Source organism: Sorex fumeus, unplaced genomic scaffold (genome assembly GCF_029834395.1).
Source record: "Sorex fumeus unplaced genomic scaffold, SorFum_2.1 ptg000006l, whole genome shotgun sequence".
Taxonomy (NCBI): Eukaryota; Metazoa; Chordata; class Mammalia; order Eulipotyphla; family Soricidae; genus Sorex; species Sorex fumeus.
Genome location: NW_026606063.1, coordinates 26,909,619 through 26,931,382, shown reverse-complemented (window position 1 = coordinate 26,931,382; position 21,764 = coordinate 26,909,619).

Genomic DNA, 21,764 nt, shown 5'->3' with positions numbered 1-21,764 from the left:
CTGGAGCAATACCACAGCAGGTAGGGCGTTTGCCTTGCACGTGGCCGACCTGGGTTTGATTTCCAGCATCCCATATGGTCCCCTGAGCACCGCCAGGAGTAATTACTGAGTGCATGAGCTAGGAGTAACCCCTGTGCATTGCCGGGTGTGACCCAAAAAGCAATAAATAAATAAATAAAGTTAAGTCTGCCAAAAAATAAGGTCATCATGCATTATTTTCTTTTATTTCTAGGGACCAAAAAGTCTGACATCCTTTTCCTGGTGAGAATCAGGCATCCAGGCTGTGGTGGGCGCTCCTGTGTCCTTGTCTTTTCCAATGGAAAAATGCAATGCAGTGGAAAAACACAATGCAAAATCTCATTTTAAGCATCTAGTTTACAGAGCTGTAATGATAGTTTCACGTATACAGAACTCCAACACCACACTGCCCAGCTCAGCGCTCCAACCCACTAAGGCTTGCGGGGGGGGGGGGGGGGGCTCCCTCGTGTCTTCTCTGGTCTCACTGCCTGTGTTTAGGGCCCACTCAATAAATCACCCCTGTCTCCAGCCCCCTGGCTTCCGCATGCGCCGAGACCCTTTTTCCTCAGAGATCAGGCCTCAGGCATCTCTGTGGGCCTTTACTGTCTGACAGAGATTCAGGCGGCCCGGAGTCCCTTCTGTGGCTTGAACACCTCTGCCTGTCTCACCAAAGCTTCTCCTGGGGTCACCCTAAAGCTGGCCACCTCAGAACTCTCAGCTGCTCTTCCTCAATAGCAGCTCCAAGCCTGGAGCCCCAAGTCCCCCAGCTGCGAGGGACCTGGGGATAGTCCCTGTGGATGGAAAGGGACATCATGGTGGCGGTGGGGACAGAGACCAGCTCATCAATTTCGAGGTGCTTAGCTCCAGGATGGATCTGCAACCCAGGACCGTGCACCCCCATATGTGGCTTCCCCTCACAACCCCCAAGGCCAAGTCTAGAGACAGCCACGACTTTCCCAGCACCCTCCTCCCTGCTCTGTCCAGATCTGCAGTGGAAAGCTGTCCCAAGTGACCCCGGGACACCAGACCCAGCATCTACTCTCCACGTGAGCTCCGGGCACTAGGGGCTTCCTGCCAGTGTCACCAGGAGCCCTGTGACGGAAGCTGGAGATGAATGCGCTGCCCCAGGCTGATGTCTAGGATCTGTCGGCCAGCTAGGAATGTCCTTGAAGTTTCCTGGTGCTAGTCCAAAACACCCGTGTGCACCCTCATGTGGTTTTACCGTCACTTCCAGGTTCATTTCCGTGGTAAAGTCAGGTCCTCCCTCCCAGTGAAGGAGTGAAGGGGGCCCCCCCGGGTAGAGGCAGCATCTAGCAGTGGGCTGAGTCCACACCCTCCATCCCCACCCTGGGGCCCTGGGGCACACCCACCTCAACTGAAAACAACATGCAAACTTCTATTTTAGGCATCATGATTTACAGTGCAGCAATGATAGCCTCAGGTATACTGTGTTCTAACACCACGCCCTCCACCGGAGTCCACTACCCTCCCCACTGTCCCAGTTCCATAGACCCGTTCTCAGTGGCTTTGGGGCATTATTTATTCTCCTACCTTCTTTCTTTATATCCCACTTATGAGCGAGATCATCCTGTCCATCCCTCTCCTTCGGGATAACTTCACTCAGCCTGATACTGTCCATGGAAAAGCAAACTGCAGGACTTCGCCTTTCTTCATGGCCAAGCAGTATTCCGCTGTGAATGGATCCTGCATTTTCTTGAGTCTTCAGTTCTTGGATACTTGGGTTCCTTCTAGTTCCTGGACTCTGTGAATAGTGCAGTGAATACAGGAGCGTCTTTTCAAAAGAGAATTTTAGGACCTGTGGTCACATCCCAATGTGAAAAGTCTATGTTTTGCCCATACAATCGTTTTTTTTTTTTTATTGTGAAACATCATCAGGAACTGAGCCCCTAAAAGCGAGAGAGAGAGAGAGAGAGAGAGAGAGAGAGAGAGAGAGAGAGAGAGAGAGAGAGAACAAAAGGGAATGCCCTGCCACAGAGGCAGGGTGGGATGGGGAGGATGGGGGGTGGGAAGGATACTGAGATCCGTGGTGGTGGGAAATGGGCACTGGTGGAGGGATGGGTATTTGATCATTGTATAATCGAAACCCAAGCACAAAAATTTCTAAGTCTACAACTGTACCTCATGATGTCTCACTAATAAAAATTTTTTAAAAAGTGAGTTATTAATACAGTCAGGGTCTCATGGTCTCATGGAAAACTGAGTTTATGGGGAGGGGATCTGTGTCCCTCACATCATGCTCTCTCTCCCCATTCCCTGTCTGCCTGCTTCCCTCTCCTGCTGAGAAAGAAGATGCAGACCTAGACCCGGAAGGCAAGCCCCCTTTGTTGCTAGGGTCTGCCTGGCTGAGGACGCCAGGGAAACTGCTCTGTGACCCTTCACCTCCCCGTTCCCTGTTTTGTTGGGGCTGTCCTGGCTGGTGGCCACCCTCCCCTCGCACCCTGCCGCAGGCACTTCTGCTCTTAGCTCACTGTTCCTCCTTGGCCGTGGTGCTGCCGGCGGTCAGTGCCTCTGTTTGTGGTGCTCACACCCGTTCTACTGTTCTGATTTATGCTGTGGGTGTGTGTGTGGGGAGGGGGGGTCGCAGCCTTCGCCGTGGGGCTCACACACCTGGCAGTAGTGTGGCCCAGAATCACTCACCACACTCACAGAACGGGTCTACAGAACTGGGACAGAGGCGAGGTGTTAGAACTCGATATACCTGAGGCTATTGTTCTCAGCATACGTGGTGGCCCTGGGGCTTGGATCCAGACTTGATTCCTTCTAAGACAGATGCCCTGAGCCTCTGAGCTGTCTCTCTAGCCCATCTTTCACTTTTCCCGAAGGCCTGTAACTTTCTTTCCTTTTCTTTTTTTTTCCTTTTCTTTGGGTCACACTGGCAATGCTCAGGGTTACGCCTGGCTCTGCGCTCAGAAATTACTCCTGGAGGTGCTTGGTGGACCCTATGTGATGCTAGGGATCGAACCCAGGTCGGCCACGTGCAAGGCAAAAGCCCTACCCACTGTACTATTACTCCGGCACACTTTCTAGAATTTTTAAACTTATAGCTGGGATCTCCATGAAGAGCCCTCTTAGGGGGTTACCTATTAAGCCCCACCCTAATATCTGGGGTTCATTCCTCAGGGCTCCCAATTGGAGGAAGAATCCAGCTCATCTTCTCTGAAGACACTCTGCCTTGCTTCACCAAGAATCCCAGAGAGAAGGCCCAGAGCAATTGTCCAGTGCAGAGAGCACTTGCCTTGCATGCCAAGTGGGTTCAATCCTGGCACCACATGTGTTCCCCTGAGTAATTCCTGAATATAGAGCCCAAGAGTAACCCTTAAGAACTCCAAGTATGGCCCAAAACTCCCCAAAATAAAAAAAAAATTTAAAAAAAAGGAAAATTCTGGATCATTTCAGTTGCCTTAGGTTTGAGTGGGCTCCATCTGATGAAAATCTAAAATCGGAAACCAGACAAGAGGCAGTAACGGGTCCAGTTTACACTTGTCCTCCATGGTGAGTCGCCCAGGCTGATCCTTTCCAAACACATCTCCCAGTGTGTGTCAGAGGATACGTTCCACCCTCCTTAGGAGGTGCCAAGCACTGTCCTGGGCATGGCTCTGGGGTCAGAAAATGAGCAGGAGAGAAATATTCCTGAAACTAGAAGACACGGGTGAGGCTGGCCGGGATGCTCAGTGCTTCCCTAATCCTGAGTCTGCGCTGGCCTTGTGAAGGAGGCTGTCCACACCCGCCTCCCTGCCTGCTGGCACACAGCTCTTCAGAGGCCTGGCAGGGTTGCCAAAGCAGAGCGGTCCTGGGTGTCGCCTGACAGCGGGCGGGCGCTCGGCAGCTGTCCTCTGAGCTGTGCCCGCCCTCCTGGGCCTGCCCTCCATCTGCTCCAGGGATGGTCTTGGGAACTAAGGTTTCTCTGGCTGTTCGGGTGGAACCTGGCGGCTCTCCTGCATCTGAGGATGGGCTCGGGGCCAGGTCTGGAGCCTGGGGACTGGCAGGGCTATGAGGATGGAAAGCAGTTCCCCTCCCTCCTCTCCTGCCCCCTGCCACACACACACACACACACACACACACACACACACACACACACACATACACACACCTGCCTGAAGCCCGGAGATAAAGAGATGAATAGTGCAACAGCTCGTCCCCGGGCAGCCAGGCACAAGAGAAGAAGGACCAGTATCTCCCCTGCCCTAGAGTCCCTCTCCCGCCTGCCCTCTGTTTATGTCCCAGCGATGGTGGTCATAGAGAAGGGGAAGGAAACCAGTATCAGAACGATCTGCATGGTCCCCTGGTCATGATCATCCCTTTACACGGTCCCTGAGTCTCTCTTTCTTGGGCCACCCCCAACAGTGCTCAGGGCTTACTCCTGCCTCTGTGCTCAGGATCGGTCCAGGCAGGGCTCAGGGGACCCTAGGAGGTACAGGGAATGAAACAGAGGCCGGCTGGTGCAAGGCAAGCACCTTAAACTCTACTATCTCTCTGGCCCCGGTGTCCCTGATTCTCAAAGACGCACTGGCACCAGAGTATGGGGACACGGATGCAAACCAAGTGCAGCTGCAAGACACAGAAGGGTTTCATGGAGATTTAGCGGGTATGGTGGGAATGGGGAGCGAGATGGGGAGCTTCCTCTCCGGAGAGGTGAAGGAAGATGAGAGAGGAGGCAAATCTCAGAGAGCGTAATGCCATGATTCCCAAAGAGTGGCCCAAAAGCACCCCTGGGGGTGTCGAGGAGCCTGGAGCCCAAAGCAATTTTATACAACTGAAACACTATTATTTCCAGGCATGCACACAACTATAATGAATTAAAGGCATCTGACTTCTCTAGCAAGACAGATATTAAAGGTAAGTGCAGAAGTGCAGATTAAAGGTAAGTGCAGAGATTTTTTTTTTTTTGTCACACCCGGTGATAATCAGGGGTTGTTCCTGGCTCTGCACTCAGCAATCACTCCTGACGGTGCTCAGAGGACATATGAGATGCCAGGGATTGAACTCAGGTCAGCCACATGCAAGGCAGATGCACTACCCACTGTAGTATCGCTCCAGTGAACCAGCGACCCAGCCCCCAAGTACAGAGATTTGAAATAATACCGTTCCTCTCACTGTATTGGTTTAGTGAGGGGAAATATAGGGTTTTATTTGAAACCCTGCTTTATTATAAGAAATTCTTCTTTTTGGGGGGAGAATGAGTGGGTAATGGGTCAGATCTGGTGGTATTCAAGGCTTACTCCTGGATCTGCACTCAGGGATCACTGTTGGTGGACTCGGGGGACCATATGGGGTCCCGGGATCAAACCGGGTCAGCTGCACTCAAGGCAAGCGCCCACCTATCACTCTGGACCCTATTATTCTTTTTATTTGGAGGGGACACACCTGCAAGAGCTCATGGGCCATGCATGAGTCTATGCTCAGAGACTACTCCTGGGTCTGTGCTCAGGACCTTGTCTAGCAGAGCTCTGAGAATGTTATGTAGTTCTGGGGATTTGAATCAGGTTCATGGCCACAGCTGTGCTGTCTCTCCAGCCCTGGAAATACTATTACTGGGTGGGGAACACCCAAAGGTGCTCCACAGTACTCGGGGAACCATATGTGGTGCCAGGATTTGAATAAATGTGGCAGTTACAGAAGCATGCAAGACAAGTGCCTTAACCTCTGTGCTGTCTCGCCTGCCCTGGAATTGTTATGGGTAAGCAAATAGGCACAACCACGATCATCCTGTTGTTCGTCGATTGCCTCGAGCAGGTCCCAGTAACGTCTCCTTCGTCCTAGCCCTGAGATTTTTTAAAATGTGCCATATTCAAGGCTCTTTCAGGGTTAGGAGAATGAGACCCATCATTGTTACTGGTATTTGGCATATTGGGTATGCCACGGGGAGTTTGCCAGACTCTGCTGTGTGGGCAGGTTACATTCCGTAGCCTGCCAGGTTGTCCAAAGTAAGAATGAGATAATAAGCAAATAAGCAATACAGTGAATAAACACCTCTATACACAGAGCATTTGGGGCCAGTGATGTTTATGAGAAGAAGAGGTCCTGCTAGCAAACAGTATGAGGATGTTGGAGTGTGAGGCCCTGAGCAGGACCAGGGGCTGCTGGGGGCAGCTCTAAACTCAGAACAGGCCCGTGGTTGGTGCTTCTGTTATCAACACCCAGAGCTCTGCACCAGTCATGCCATCTCTTCGCTCCCCACCTCCCCCTTCCCCAGTGGCAAGGGCACCTTTTTCCCACCCAGAGGACCCCGAGAGGCCAGTGGGAAGAGAGAGGCCTCCATGCTGTACAAAGACAACATCTCCTTCCCTCCTTGCTCTCCCTTCTCCCAGTGTTGGAACTGAATTACGGCTGAGAAGCCAAACAGCTGAGAAGCCCACGGCCGATGGGGGCCACCTCCACATCACCCCCCCACCCCCACACACACGCCCCTTGTTATAGGAGTTTACTCACAGGTCAGTCCTGCTTCTGTCTTTAGCTGGACAAGCCAACTTGTCTGACTTTGACACATGGGGAGGGAGAGAGGGCTGGGGTGTTCCCCTAGGCACCCCTTGGGCTGTGAGCTCTCTGTGGCAGAGCTGGGGAGGCCTTGAGGCCTGGCAGCTGGGGGACTCTCCCCGCATCAGGTCCTGCCCGTGGTTGGACCCCTCACTGTCCATCTCCTCTCTGGCCCTTCTGCAGAGTCCAGCCTCCCGGCAGGGAATGACACAAAACCAGAATCTGTGTCAGGGTCCTAGGCTTCCTGCAACTGATCTTGCCAACTTGGACCTTCCCCAGGAGCCAGCACACAGCCCACTCTACCTGGCAGAGCCAATGGTGAGAACTGGGGCCTCTGAACCGTGCCAGCCAGTGCCTCCCGGTGCCAATGGTCCTCCTGGGTCGGCATCTTGAGGGCCTATGAGGTCACTTCCTCCCAAGACACCGGTGCCTGGGACTCGACGTGCCTCTTAGTGGAGCGGTGGCATGAGTTGGATGTGTGTGCTGCTGGCGCACATGTGTGTCCGTGGGGTGGGTGGGCCTACAGGGGCTCAACATTCCTCAGTTTCTGCCCTAGAGGGGGCTCCCCACTCAATCCTGCTGCCATGAGGGACCCACCCCCACTGGGTCTACATGCCCGGGAGGAACTATGACTTGAGAAGCCATGAGGGCGAATCCACCCGGGTCTGTACGCGGATCCGTCACAGGCAAGTGCTCCTTCTGCGTGTGCTGAACTCAGAGCCGACCCCGTGCAGTTAAGCGTGTCATCCTCAGAGACCCCCGCCCGGCCAGCACAGTGAGCACAGCCATGTCGAGGATGCAGATGCTGCTATTCTCTTGCACGTGTGAGTGCATGTGTGAATGGTGGGTAGATATGTGCGAGTGTGTGTGTGTGTATGTCAGTGTGTATATCTCTGTGTGAGTATATGTGTGAATGGATGTGGATGTGAGTGTGTGCATGTGTGGGTGTACGTGTGTATATGAGTGGGAACACTTGTGAGTGTATGTGAATGTATGTGAGAATATATGTGAATGTGTGAGAGTGTGTGAATATGCTTGCGTTGTATGTGATTGTGTGTGAGCCTGAATGTGTGTGAATGTGTGAGAGTGTGAATATGAACGTGAGAGTGTGAATCTGTGAGTGTGAATGTGTGTGTGCAAGTATGAGTGTGCATGTGTGAATGTATGTGTGCAAGTGTGAGTGTGTATGTGAATGTGAATGTGTGTGAGTAAGTGTGAATGTATGTGTGTGAATGTATATATATGAAAGTGTGAATTTGTGTGAGTGTGTATGTATGTGTGTGAGAGTGTGAATTTGTGTGTGTGAATGTATGTATGAGAGTGTGAATCTGTGTGTGAGTGTGAATCTGTGTTCGTGTGTGAATGTGCACAGCTCCTTCTACTTCCTGCAAGGCTCAGTGAGATTGGGAGAAGGATCGTGTTAGAGTCACTTTCCTGCCCCTGCCCCCAGAACTTGGTCAACACGGGTAGCTGAATGGGCCAGAGGAGACCACTGCCCTGTTGTGTGGGTTTGCTTTAAAGGAAGACCCTGTCACCTGGACCCCACGAGAATGCTGCTCAACGCACCCGCACTCCAATGCAACTCTCACTTTTGCTCTCTCATCCCCCTGCCCCCTACCCCTCTGCCCTTCCTCCACCCCGCCCGCCACCCCAGCAGGAGAGCCTCTTTAGCTTGTCTGGCCGATTCACATTTTCCAGAAGGCCCTGTGACCTTGCCATCTCTTTATCGCTCCTGTGGTTGTGGTTAGGTTCTTTTTTTTTCCAACTTCCTTTTACTCTTTCCAGCTGATTTAACTTTCCACGCTTGAGGCCAAATCACACACCAGTTGCTCCTGCTCCTCTATGACGTGTGCTCATACTGAGTGTGTGGTGTGGAGGTTGAGGGACGAACTACCCTACCACCTCTTTTCAGAGAGTATAGACACGCAATCAAACTCACATACACTCACGCACATACTCTCACACCCACATGCACTCACACACACACACTCAGACACACACATTCACACACAAGCATAAACATACACTCACACGCATACATGTACTCACATTCACACGTATTCACACATATACTCAAACACACACACACTTGTACACATACACACACGCATACCTCACACTCATACATTCACACACTGACATATATTCACATATTCACACATGCATTCGTACACACACACACACAAATACACACATGCGTGTGCCCCTTCCAGGGCCAGCTCGCACACTGTGGGTATTCTGCTGGGTCAGGGACTGCCCCGGGAGCCCACTCAGATGTCCTGTGTGGATACACCGCCCTCCTCCCTTGTTAAGGTATAATTATGTCCCCCTCCAAAGGCACCTAGGGAAGTGCTCCCCCCAGAATGGAGGCCCTCGAGCAGCATGGCAAATCCTTGGTGGACCAGGACACAGACAACAACAGGGGAAAGGTCTGTGAGGACATGGAAGGGAGCAGGCAAAGCCACCGGTGGGCATGAGAAGCCTCCAGAGGAGACCCCTCCTGGACACCTTGGCCTCCAACTCTCCTCCCTCCAAGGCCACGAGAAAAGACATGTCTCTTGTTTAAGCTGCCCAGTTCGCGGGGCTTTGTGATTTCCACCTCAGCGACACCTGTGCTCCGCTCAGCTCTCCCTCCTGCTGACGCCCTCCAGCCGCCAGGAGGGGAGGGGTCATGGTGAAATGGCTCTCTTATCCTTGACATCTCTCTGCCCAGCCTGAAGAAGAATTTGTGTTCACACCTCAGTGCCTGGGTCTTTAGGTGCTCAGGAAACCACTTGCTGGAAAGAGCTCAACATTTCTGGACCCAAATACACCTGCTTTATAGAGTACCACACCGGGAGGGAACCGAGACTGGGCCTGGCTCCACAGACTCTTCAACCCTCTCGAGCAATCCAGGGGCACACACATCCCATTAGCTGCCAGTTAACTGAAGGCCGAAGATGAGGATGTCCTCTGAACGCCTGCCTCTGCTCCCTTGTCACCAGGCCATGACCTCTAGTACCCGTATCCACCTGTCCTCTCCTTACAGTCCTAAATCTGTGTCTGAGTGAGTCCTAAATCTGTGTCTGAGTGATGCATGGTCTTGTAACATCATTGTGTAGTTAAACATATATGAATGATAATGCATGAAGTCAAAGTGACTTGTTCCTATGAACACTAAATTAAGGGATATGGAAGAGATTTGTTAAAAATAGGGCCGAACGAGAGAAATACAAGGAGGTTTACTCTATGGCTTGGAGGCCAGCTGCACACTCTAGGAGTAAAGACAGCTCAGATAGAAAAGGGAGCACCAAATAGAGGGTTTGGTAAGATCCGCCCAGGATGGGAGATGCATGCTGAAAGTAGACTATAGACAGAACATGATTGCCACTCAATCCCTCTTTTGCAAACCACAGCACCCAAAAGGAGAGAGAGAACAAAAGGGAGTGCCCTGCCACAGAGGCAGGGTGGAATGGGGGGGATGGGGGGTGGGAGGAATACTGGGATCAGTGGTGGTGGAGAATGGGCACTGGTGGAGGGATGGGTACTCGATCATTGTATAACTGAAACCCAAGCACAAAAATTTGTAAGTCTACAACTGTACCTCATGGTGTTTCACTAATAAAAACTTAAAAAAAAATAGGGCCAAAGAGTTAGTACAGTGGGTAGGGCATTTGCTTTGCATAGGGCCGACCAACCACGGCATCCCATATGGTCTCCCAAGCACTGCCAGAGTTATTTCTGAGTGGAGAGCCTGGAGTTACCCCTAAGCATCACCGCTGCGGGCCAAAAAAAAAAAAAAACCCAAAAAACTATTGAGGGTGAGTTGCTTTAAGAAAATGTCTTTGCTGGGCTCCAGAGATAGTCCAGTAGGTAGGGAATTTGCCTGTGTGCCATCCAGTCAGTTTAATCCCCAGCACCATATACGATACTTGAGCACAGGGCCAGGAGTAAGGCCTGAACACTGCAGGGTGTGACCCCGAAATTGAAAAAGAAACGTCTCTGTTGAATCCATTTGGTGGGTCAGATTCCACCATGGTCCCAGCGTCTGAGTTCTTGTGGTCCCTCACAGCTCTGTGCTGCTCTTCGTCATGGACTCAAGACTGGCTGGTGAGGGGAGAGATGTGGAATAAGTGGCCCCCAGAGCCTTCTGCCATCCTTTGGGCATTGTGGTGTCTGCGGATTCTCATGGGCTACTTGGAGCAAACTTCCGGCCACTTGGAGGGCACTCTGGCCCCCCGGAGAGGCCCACAAAGAAAGGGGGTGAGGCTGCCCACCACCAGCCACAGGAGGGAGCAGTTGGGAAGCCAAGCTGCCGCCCCAGGCGACCCTTTGCACACTTTCACTCAAGCCCTGACCCCCTCTGATCACAGCCTGGAGAGCAACCCAGAGCAGACAGCCCACTGGGCTCCTAACTCAGCCCAGATCGTGTGAGAGACCCAGTCCTGTAGCTCTAAGGCTCTAGGGGTGTGGCAGATTGTCTCAAAGCAATAGTCACTCAGCACATCTCTGTTTCAAAGACGTAGGAAGTAGGAGGGTTGAGGGGTACCGTGTGGGCGCATCTGACGCCAGAAAGTCAACTTAGGCCCCGGTCACGTGACCACACTCAGCGAAGGCTGTGCCCACATCAAAACTGGCTGGTGCTGGCGCTTCTGCATGACCTGAGATACAGATAAAGGTTTCAAGAGATGTTCGGATGTTTCTAATATAGCCCATTTTAGCTAACTTCACCTGTTTTTCTTATGTATTTGGTGTCAGAGATCGAACCCAGGGCCTCGATGTGTTCTACCACTTAGCCACATCCCCAGCTTTGACCAACTGTTTTGTTTCGAGGCCACATCCAGTGTTTCTCCGCACTGACTTGTGCCTCTGCACTCAGGGATCACTCCTGGCGGGCCCTGAGACCTCATGGGATGCTGGAGAGCAAACCCAGGTCAGCCGTGTGCCAGGTAAGCACCTTACCCGCTCAGCTGAGTCCCTGGACCTGACCATCATGTTGATGAATGGAGCCAACACTCTCAAATGCTTGGGGAAAGCACTTCTGTGGAAATCCGTAAATATAAATGGATGCTCCCTTTGGACAACGAGCGGGAAGGGCTAAGTCAACGAAGCTCCAGAATATTTGAATTATACTCTAGACCAGTTTCTTGGCCTTTTTCTGACTGTGGCTCCCCTCTGATCTTGTTTCCTTCCGGTTGCCTCCTGTCCTACTGGTGGGCCCCCAGTCTTATGCTGTGACTCCACCCCCTCGTTTACTTTGTTTTCAGTTGTGGTCCTCTTAGAATATCCTGGGGGCCATCATGAAGAGGTCTCTGGTCTCCAACTGAGAAACGCTGGTCCAGGGGTCCTGGTGGGTCCTGTGCACAGATGGCCCCACGGCAGTCCTATGGCTGGGCTACATCCAGATCCCGGGCTGCTCAGAATCTGCTCTAGAGGCTTCAGCCTCCTCAGCCTGGGGGCTTGGCCAGAAAGAAGAGTTCATGCTGGCGTCGTTGGGCGCATGTGGCCATCCTGCGAGCCCCTACCTCTGCTCTTCAGATGCTTCTTCCCTCACGTTTTCATGAATGAGAGGTTTGAGGAAGGTGGCAGCATCCCCACCCCAACTGGCCCTGTTGGTCCTGTTCTAGCCTAACACTCTGCAACCTCCGGTCATCTCCTCGCCACACCTGGCCCTTTCCACACCTGGTCCTTTCCTCACCACACTTGATCCTCTCCTTGCCACACCTGGCCTGCCATCTCCTCACCACACTTGGTTGTCTCCTGGCCACACCTGGCTGTTGCTCTAGACTTGCCTGAGTCCAGACCCCTTTCTTGTATGTCCATCTGCCCACTGGACAGCTTCCAGGCCCACAAAGACCCTGATATGAGCATCTCTGCCTTGCCCACCTTGACCCTCCCTTGACTTCTCACAAATAGAGCCACTCTTCACCCAAGTGACATCTATATTGGAACCCCAAGAAGGAAGCTCAGACCCACCAGATTTGGAGGCACTGGGCCTGCCTGGAGATAGGTGGGCCCTGGCAGCGGGCAGGGGAAGAGGGTGTTGAGGGAGTGAGCTACCAGCCAATCTCGGGTGTCCTGAAGGGTGCAGAGAGAAACGGGCAGCTTTGTCTGTGTCCCCTATCTACCAGCTGCCATGCTCCGATTCATTCCCAGGGGCTCCCCTGCTCCAGGGGGCCTTGGTACTCAGGAGGTCAGTGAGCAGGTCATGTAGAGTGATGGGAGGGTAACCCCAGCGAGGACAGGTCAGGGGCACGGCAAGCAGGTGGCCAGGAAGCCTTAGAGGGTCCAGGGGCTGTGGACCGAGCTTTCACATCTCTCCCAGATGTATATGTTCACGACCCCCCCCATGATGGAATTGCTTCCCCATGACTATCTTCCGCCCCCACACCCTGTGTCCCCTGTGGCCGCCCACTCAGGCAACCTCAGTTTGAGGGTCTGAATCCAAGACTGGCTTTGCTTTTTTTTTTTCCCCCTGTTCCCTTTACATCCCACACAGGAGAGGGATCAGCCGGTACTTGCCTTCCGAGTCATTTCGGTTGGCTCCAGGTCATGGGGACCACAGGCTCTTGTCCGTACAGCGCGGGCACAGTGGTGCAGAGACCACATCTTCCTTCCCCTTTATTTCCAGCCATACCGGTAGGGCTCAGGCTTACTCCCGGCTCTGTTCTCAGAGACCACTCCTGGTGGGATTGATCTCGGGAACCACAGGGGGTGCTGAGGATAGGACCCGGGTTGTCTGTGTGCAAGGTAAATGCCCTACTCACTGTACTATCTTTGTACTGTCTTTCCTGCTTCCCATCGTTTTTGGCTTGTTTGGTTCTTGGGCCATACTCAATAATGCTCTGTGGTTACTCCCAGTGCAGTGCTCAGGGATCTTGCCCTGAAGAGCTCCAAGGAGCTTGTGGAGTGGGGGACCAAGCCCAGTGCTCCAGTATGCAAAGCCTGTCCCCAGCCCTTGAGCCATTACCCACAGGGGTGATGTTTCGTGAGTTCTTTATAGACTTTAGATATGAGCCCCTGGTCGGATGTATGATGTGTGATTATTTTGGAAAGAAGACCATTCTGCAGAAAATTCTAGGAAATTTCTAGAAAAAGTTACGGTTAAATGAATGCAGAGGGATAGGGTCCTAATCTGAGGGACTTGCTGTCCTTTCAAGAACGGAACCAAGAGGCAGTGGATGAAGCTTAATAGTCGCGCTCCTGTCCATCGAGTTGAAGTCCTGGGATGGATCTCCAGTAAAACACACACATGCACATACACACACATGGATACACACATCTATGCACAAACAGACGTGCACAGACGCACACCAAAGGATTAGAACTGGCTCCCATGTGAGGACAGTGAGAAGCTGGTTCTGCAAAGGCACAGCTGCTCACCAGAAATAGAACCTCTGGAACCATCCAGAACTCTCCGGAAGCCTCCAGCAGCCCCTCTCTGACTGTCCACCCCATCTATTTCTACTGAGAAATAGATTTCAGCTGTGACCGTCGTCTTGGTTGGCGGTGCTCAGCAGAGGCTGCCTGTGATTCTGTGATTTCTAACGGGAAATACTTTGGGTCTCGAGTCCCTCTAACCATCTGCACCTCAGGAGGGAAGGCTCCAAGGAGTCCTGACATGCATGCTTCATTGAGCATGGACACCCGGACTGCAGCTGGGCCCCAGAGAGCTGGGGGGCGCATGAGGGGGTGAGGGGGGGTGAGGGGATGAGTGGAGGCAACCCTGTCAGGTGAACCCTTTCAGATAGGTGTCCACTCAGGAGTCAAACACGCAGCATCACCAGCTGGAGCGCCTGGGGAGATCGCTTGGTGTGGGAGAAATCAACACATCTGAGTACAGAGTAGCTGGAATCCTGAAGTTTTTTCTTTCTCCCTTTTTATTTGGGGAGGGGAGGGTTTGGGGGTGAGGGATTCCAAACAGGGCTGGGGGGGGGGGAGTCTGGGGGCCCTTCCCAAAGATTCTTGGCTTCTTCCAGTGGTTCAGTGTGAGGCCCAAGGATGCGGCACTGCTGGGGTGCCATGCTGGGGGCCTTCAGCGACCCCTCAGTGATGCTCAGGGGACCATGTTGAGCCAGGGATTAAACTCAAGGTCGGGTACCTGCCAGGTATGCACCCCAACCCCTGTATCATCTTCCTGGCCCCAGAAATTTTCCTTTGGGGGATGCCTGAGGGCAGACAGCAGGTCGGACACAGCTGGCAGTGTTCAGGGCTTACTCCTGGCTCAGTGCTCGGGGGACCATATGGGATGTGGGATGGAGCATGGGTTGGCCCTCTGGTACTGTCTCTCCAGCCCCCTCACCTGCTCTACCCGGCCCTGCTCTGTCTTCCTTTCTCCTTAGAGCTCAGTGCCAAGGCTCCCTCCCCGCTAACCCCCCCACCACCCCCCACCCCCCGCCTTTCTGCAAAGCCACGTTAACTTAATTTCCTATTTCTCGAATAAAAGGGCAATATTTGCTTTTTGCTCCTGGAAGGTGCATTCAACCCTGAAATCGGTTTAATCCTTCCTCAGCAACAAAGAAAATGAAGAAGGCGGCCAGCCGGGGGGAGAAATGACAGTTTCCATGTGAAACCAGGCTTGTGTTTATTTCTCGGCCTTCATCCCTCAGACACTTGTTGTTGGGCTCAAAGGGATCCGGAGGGGACTCAGGCTGCTCCCAGCTGCTGCAGAATCACGTTACAGAACCGAGATGGTGCAGGGGTGGAGGTTCAGGCACGGAACCTGAAGCACGACTGAGGCTAGAGGCACAGAGGTTGGGCTGCTTCCGGCCCCCAGAGAAGGGGCCTGGGACAGGACAGGCAGGAAGGCAGGACTGCCCCTACCCTGAGATGCGGGGAGCTGAGCAGATCCCCAGGCTCTAGGTCCCTCTGCCATCGGGCGGGTGGGGAGCCGAGGTCTGTGCCTGGTTGGCTCAGTCGGAGCCTGGCACAAATGCCCAGGGTGGCACAAAGCTGCAATGTGTCCTCTGGTGCCACCGGTGGAACCCGCCTCACCAACCAGAAACAAGGGCTGTGCTGAAGGGAGCCAGGCCCTGCAGTGGGTACCACCTGCCTCCCGCCTCTTCCCCTGAGAGTGACCCCCTCTCCTCTCCCCACCCCTCTGCCCCCAAGAGGACCCCCTCCTCCCACCCCAGAGAGGACCCCATCCTCTGTCCTCCCACCCCGAGAGGACCACCCCTCTCCCCCCACTTCCCACCCCTGAGAGGACTAACTCCCTCTCCTCACTCCCCACCCCTAAGAGGACCCCCCTTTTATTTTTTTAATTTATTTTTAACAATTTTATTTATTTACTTAATTTTGCTTTTTGGGTCACACACGGTGATGCTCAGGGCTGACTCCTGGCTCAGCACTCAGGAATCACTCCTGGCGGTGCTCAGGGGATCATGTGGGATGCTGGGAATCGAACCCGGGTCGGTTGCATGTAAGGCAAATGCCCTACCCACTGTGCTATTGCTCCAGTCCCTGGACCCCCCCTTTTTAGATCCTGCCCAGAGGCCCGGGGACCAGCATCTTTCCCTGTGACTTGGGGTTTGAAAGCACAACAGCAGAGCCCGTGTCAGCCTAAACCCCAGGCATGGCAGGGAAGAGGTGGCCTCACCTTTACCCGTCCCCCTCCCCAACTCCCAAGCCCCTCAGCTGCAGTGAGATGCTCCCAAGGGCTGCTCACCCCTCCCCACCTGGGGGGGTCCCACAGTGCAAAGGCTGGAGCCAGGGGTTCAGGTGGAGTGGGAGAGTCAGGAAGGGTGGGATGAAGAGCCAGGAGGGGATGGGGGTCAGGGGAGTGGGGGGTCCAAAGGGTGAGGGAATGCTTGGAGCAGTGGGGGCCAGAGGTGGAAGGTTTTCTGGGCTTCACAGCAGGAGTGGGCATTTGCGTGGTCCCCCCCCCCCCCCCCCCCGCCCGCCCCAGGCCTGTTCTTTCCTTGGTGACTGCATGCCTCTCCGCTTGCGGAAGGCAGCCAACAAGTGCCTGTACTGTGCCCTCGGTAGGGAAGGGCAGCAAGGACCCTGGAAGAGAAGGGGTGCAGGCTGCAGAGAGCCTTGAGGGGAGCGCCCTAGTGCAGGGGTGCACAGGTCCAGGCCAGGCATCCTCTCCAAGGGCCCCAGAAGGACTGGGGAAAGCCTGTCTGGGCACAGGGCCAGCAGTCAGGATGGGGACACTGTGGTTCCAATCCCGCTTTGATTCTTTTTCTTTTTTAATTGAATCATCATGAGATATGTAGTTACAGAGCTGTTCATGACTGGGTTTTAGTCATACAATGTTCCAATGTCCATCCCTTCACCAGTGTACATTTCCCACCACCAGTGCCCCCCGTTTCCCTTCCACTACCCCCATCACCCCCTCCTTGGCCCCTGGCCCTCTCTCTCTCTCTCTCTCTCTCTCTCTCTCTCTGTTTTCATATCCCACAAATGAGTTCAATCATTCTATGTTTGTCCCTCTCTCTCTGATTTCACTCAGCAGAATACTCTCCAGGTCCATCCAGGTATAAACAAATTTCATTAACTTCATAACTTCAGGGAGATGCAAATCAAAACAACAATGAAATATCATCTCCTGCCCCAGAGACTGGCACACATCAAAAAGAACCAGTGCTGGTGTGGATGTGGGGAGAAAGGGACTCTCACCCATTGCTGGTGGGAATATCAACTGGTCCAGTCTTTCTGTAAAACAATATGGACATTCCCCAAGAAACTAGACATTGAGCTTTCATACGACCCAGCCATACCATTCTTAGGAATATACCCTGGGGCCCCAAAAACACACCGCACAAAAGCATCTGCACTCCAAACCCACAGCCCACTTTGATTTGGGAGGAGATAAGTTCTCGTAGCCATGCTCGGACTCCAGAGGCTGCAGCGGATGGTCCAGGGAAATGAGACCTGACGTCTGGGCCTGGGACGGCATCTCAGACTTGCAGGCTGGGCCAGGCGGAAGTGGAGCCTCTCAGCAGGAAGCCACCTCCACTGCTGAGTCACTCGGCCTCCAGGAAGGCGCAGCTGGACTCTGGTGACTGCTGGGTCCCCGTTCCCAGGACTCCCAGCCCCTGTGGCCTGTTCAGCTCCTGCAGCGAGCCACTGCTGGCTCCGGGAGTTCCCTTCCCTAGCCCCGCATGCTCTCGGCATGAGAACGGGCAGGGTATGGGAAGGTCACGGCCAAGCTGGCCATAGTGCCATGGGGGAGGAGACCAAACGTTGCAGTTGCAGAGTCGGGGTTTTGGGGGGAACCAGTGCCTGCTGCTAGACAGGCTCTCTCCAGCACAACTTCGAGATGAGTTCTGTGTCTGTGTGTTTGTTTTGGAGACCACAATGGTGGTGCTTGGGGAACCCCACGTTCCAGCATGCAGAGGCTGCCCTTCTGTCCTTCAAGCACTCTCTAAGGAGCAGAGGAGAGAGGATCTGAAGTGGGGAACCTGTGGAGGAGAGGTGGGCAGGCAGGAGGCTGGAGACCGGCGCTTGCCTGCAGGAGGGATCCAGGTAGGTGATGCTAATGCAGTGTGGAATGCGGTGAGGGTAGGATGGCTGGCGGGGTGAGGAGGGAGACTCGGCCTAGGAGGACAAGGGGACAACTAGCAACTCTCCATCTGCTCAGGGCTGCCCACTTGCTCTGGACCCTGATTTCTCAGCACCCCCGACTTTGATCAAGTTCTCAGGGAGCTCTTGGACTGGGGAAACCTGCAAATTTGGGGAGCCGCCCTGTCTCCAGAGTCCTTCCTGATCCATTCCTTTGGTTCGGTTTATTTGGGGGGCCATACCAGGGGTCTCTCAGAGGTGACTCCTGGCTCATTGCTTGAAGACCATGCAGCACCAGGCATCACATCTGGGCCTCCCACATACAAAGCACTTGCCAGCTGTTGTATCCATTTATATTTGTGTGTTTGTTTGTTTGTGGGCCACCTTCCAGCTGTGCTCAGGGCTTACTCCTGGCCCTGGCTCAGAGACCACTCCTCATGAACTTGGGGATGCCAGATGGGGTGCCAGGGATCGAACCAGGATTGACCACATGCAAGGCAAATACCATACTATCCAATCCATCTCCCCTTACCTATTCTTTTTTTTTTATTTTATTTTTGGGTCACACCCAGCGATGCTCAGGGGTTACTCCTAGCTTTGCAGTCAGGAATCACTCCTCGTGGTTCTTGGGGGACTATATGGGATGCCGGGCATTGAACCAGGGTTGGCCATGTGCAAGGCAAATGCCCTACCCACTGTACTATGGCTCCGGCCCTCCCTTTAACCTATTCTTAAAGTAATTTCAAGGGGGTTTCTTCCCTAGGAGAGACAAGGCCCCCATCACAGATCACTGGGGAGGATGGGAGAGCCTAAACTCAGTCCCCTTTCCGCCTTCCAGGCCTTGGGCCTCTGTCTCTTTCCTGTGCTGGAGCTGATGTCATAGAACTGAAGGTCTCTGAGCTCTGTCCTCCCTAAGCCAATACCTTCAACAGCAAACCTCGGGACTTGCCAGGAGGTGGAAGGTGTGGGAATGACCCCTTCACCCAAAGCAGGAAGTCATCTCCACCCTGGGCAGAGGTCAAGACCCCTACCCCGCCCCCCCCCCCCCCCCCGCGCCCGACTCTAGCCCCAGCCCAGCTCCCACTGGGGGTCCACAGCAGTGAGAAGAGAAGCCCCCAAGCACCCTAGGGTTGGCCAAGTCAATGACCTTCCTTCCTGGCAGTGTCCCCTGTCAGCCCCTGCACCCTGAACCCTCTGAAACCCGAGAGGGGAGAGCTTCAGCCCCTGGAGGCTCCAGGAATGACGACCTAAGGGAGGAGGGTGAGAGGCAGTCTGTGTGTGGGTCTGGACAGGTGGGGGTTGGGGTAGAACAGAGTCGGGGAGCTCAGCTGTGGCCCCACTGCCTCCCCGTGCTGTATCTGGGGGTGACTGCTGAGTCCAGGGCTTCCTATGAGCGTGATGGGGGACACGAACGCCAGGGACAGTGAGGCTGCCTCCTCCTACGCAGACGTCAGCGTCAGCCCTCCGACCCCCAAACCGCTTTCTGGGTTACTCTCCAAAAGACAGTGAAGGCAGCAGGGGCACGGAATTGGGGGGTTCTGCTCTTCAGCAGGAAAGTTGAAGCTCTCAGTACCGGGCCCCCAGCTCCCCTGTCCCACCTGGGGCCGGGACAGCCCATGGGACAGTGCGACAGAGAAGAAAGTGGAAGACCAGCTCACACTGTGGGTAGAACCTGGCAGAAATGAACTCGAAAAGACGGAACCGCATCCCTGGAGAAGGAGGGGCCTCTGGTGTGGATGAGGGGTGAGGACAGGCGAGGGGGTCTCCAGCCTAACGCACACAGAGTGATGGGGCCCACAACACCGTCATCAGGACCACCTGCTCTAACGCCCAGTTGTCAAACACTTAATTTAGAAATCCGTGTTAACAAATGTCAGAGTGGCCAAGGATGAGTGGCTGTTTGTCACAGTCCGGGTTACTGTGCAAAGGTGGCCTGGAGACCCACGGGGCTTCCCACCCCCCAGGGCGGCACGGGCTGTGTTTTGAGGGCATAGAGGCACTACGGCTTTAGGTCTGAGGTTCTGTGAGCACATCTCAGGTGAGCTGGGCTCCAGATGCAAGAGTTCTGGCTCCTCCTTTCCTTCCATCCTCCCTCTTTTCCTTCCTTTCCTTTCCTTTCCCTTTCCTTCCCTTCCCTTCCCTTCCCTTCCCTTCCCTTCCCTTCCCTTCCCTCACCCTCTTCTCCCTTCCCTTCCTTCTCTTATCCTCCCTTCCTTCTTCCTTCCTTCCTTCCTTCCTTCCTGCCTGCCTGCCTGCAATAGCTTTATTGAGATTAATTTATATACCAGACAATTTACCCATTGTAAAGTAAGTAATTCAGTGATCTTTTAGTATATTTGGAGTCATGTATCCATTACCAGTCATGCATCTAAATTGTTTTTAGAATTTTTTTTGTTTGTTTTGGAGTCACGCCTTGTGATGTTCAGGACTTGCTCCTGGCTCTGTATGCTAAGGGATCACTCCTGGCATGCTCAGGGGACTCTATGGGGTGTCAGGGATCAAGTCCAGGCCAGCTGTGTGCAAGGCGAGCTCTCTACCTGCTATCCTATCTCTCCGACCTCATACTTCTGACATTACCCCCTCCTTGTTTTTGGGGCCATGCCCAGTGGTGCTCAGGGGCTATTCCTAACTCTGAGAGGGGTCTGTTCCTGGCAGAGCTTGGGAGGCCATACGGTGCTGGGGATGGCACAGGGTCTCGCGAGACAAAGCATGTGCTCCAGCCCAGTGGGCTTCAACCACCAGTCCATGAACTGGTGCTGGTCTGCAGGTGTAGAAATGGTGAAAACCACTGGACTCCCACCTCAGTCTACCTGCTTGTTCATGGTCCATCCACAGGACAGGCACCTCTGGCCAGCAGGTGTGAAAGGGTGAGGAACACTCTTAGTCCTTTGAGCTGTGTCCCTGCTCCCTGATCCTAAACCTTTTCTTTTTTCATCTTCCCAAAGAAATGCTTTTAGTAAATATCCCCCACTTCCTCCCATCAGCAACCCTTCAAGTCTTAGGAAACCACAAATGTACTAAGAAAATGAAATGATTTTTCACACTGAATGTTAGAATTCTGCAGAATCTAGCTCAGCCCACCACCCCAGGAGCGCAGACGCACTTGGAGCTGATATTTTATTTTTTTTATTATTTTTAAAAATTTATTTATTTGTTGAATCACTGTGGGAAAAGTTACAAAGCGTTCAGATTTAAGTCTCGGTCATGCAATTATCAAACACATTTCCCTTTACCAATACTTATTTTTCACCACGAAGAACCCCAATAACCCCGCCCCCCAACCCTCCCAATGCCTGTGAGGCAGATGAATTCTAGTTAACACTCTATCTACTTTGATTAGATTCATTGTTTTGACAAAAGATGCAGCATTATTAGAATTTACACCCCCAAATCAGACATGCTGAAAAGGCATTGTGAAATAATTTGTTTTCTACAGCTGGTCACAAGAATCAAATGATGGCCGCTATTGCGGCTGTGCGATTTTGGATTTCTGGTATTTTACTTATTAAGCCTGGAAGTATTTCTGCTGAGAGTCAGATAATTATGAGATTGGTTTCTGTGCTCTGGAGCCATGGCCGTGCCGGAGAGCCACTCGTGGGGGGCAACTCGTGACCTCGGTAGGGCGTGAAGGACGAGCCGGGAACGCCCCCCTTCCCATGAGGTTTCAATTGCCCCATCAAAACCAATTTCTTTATTTTTAAAATGGGCTTGAGCGATAGCACAGCGGGTCGGGCATTTGCCTTGCACGTGGCCAACCTGGGTTC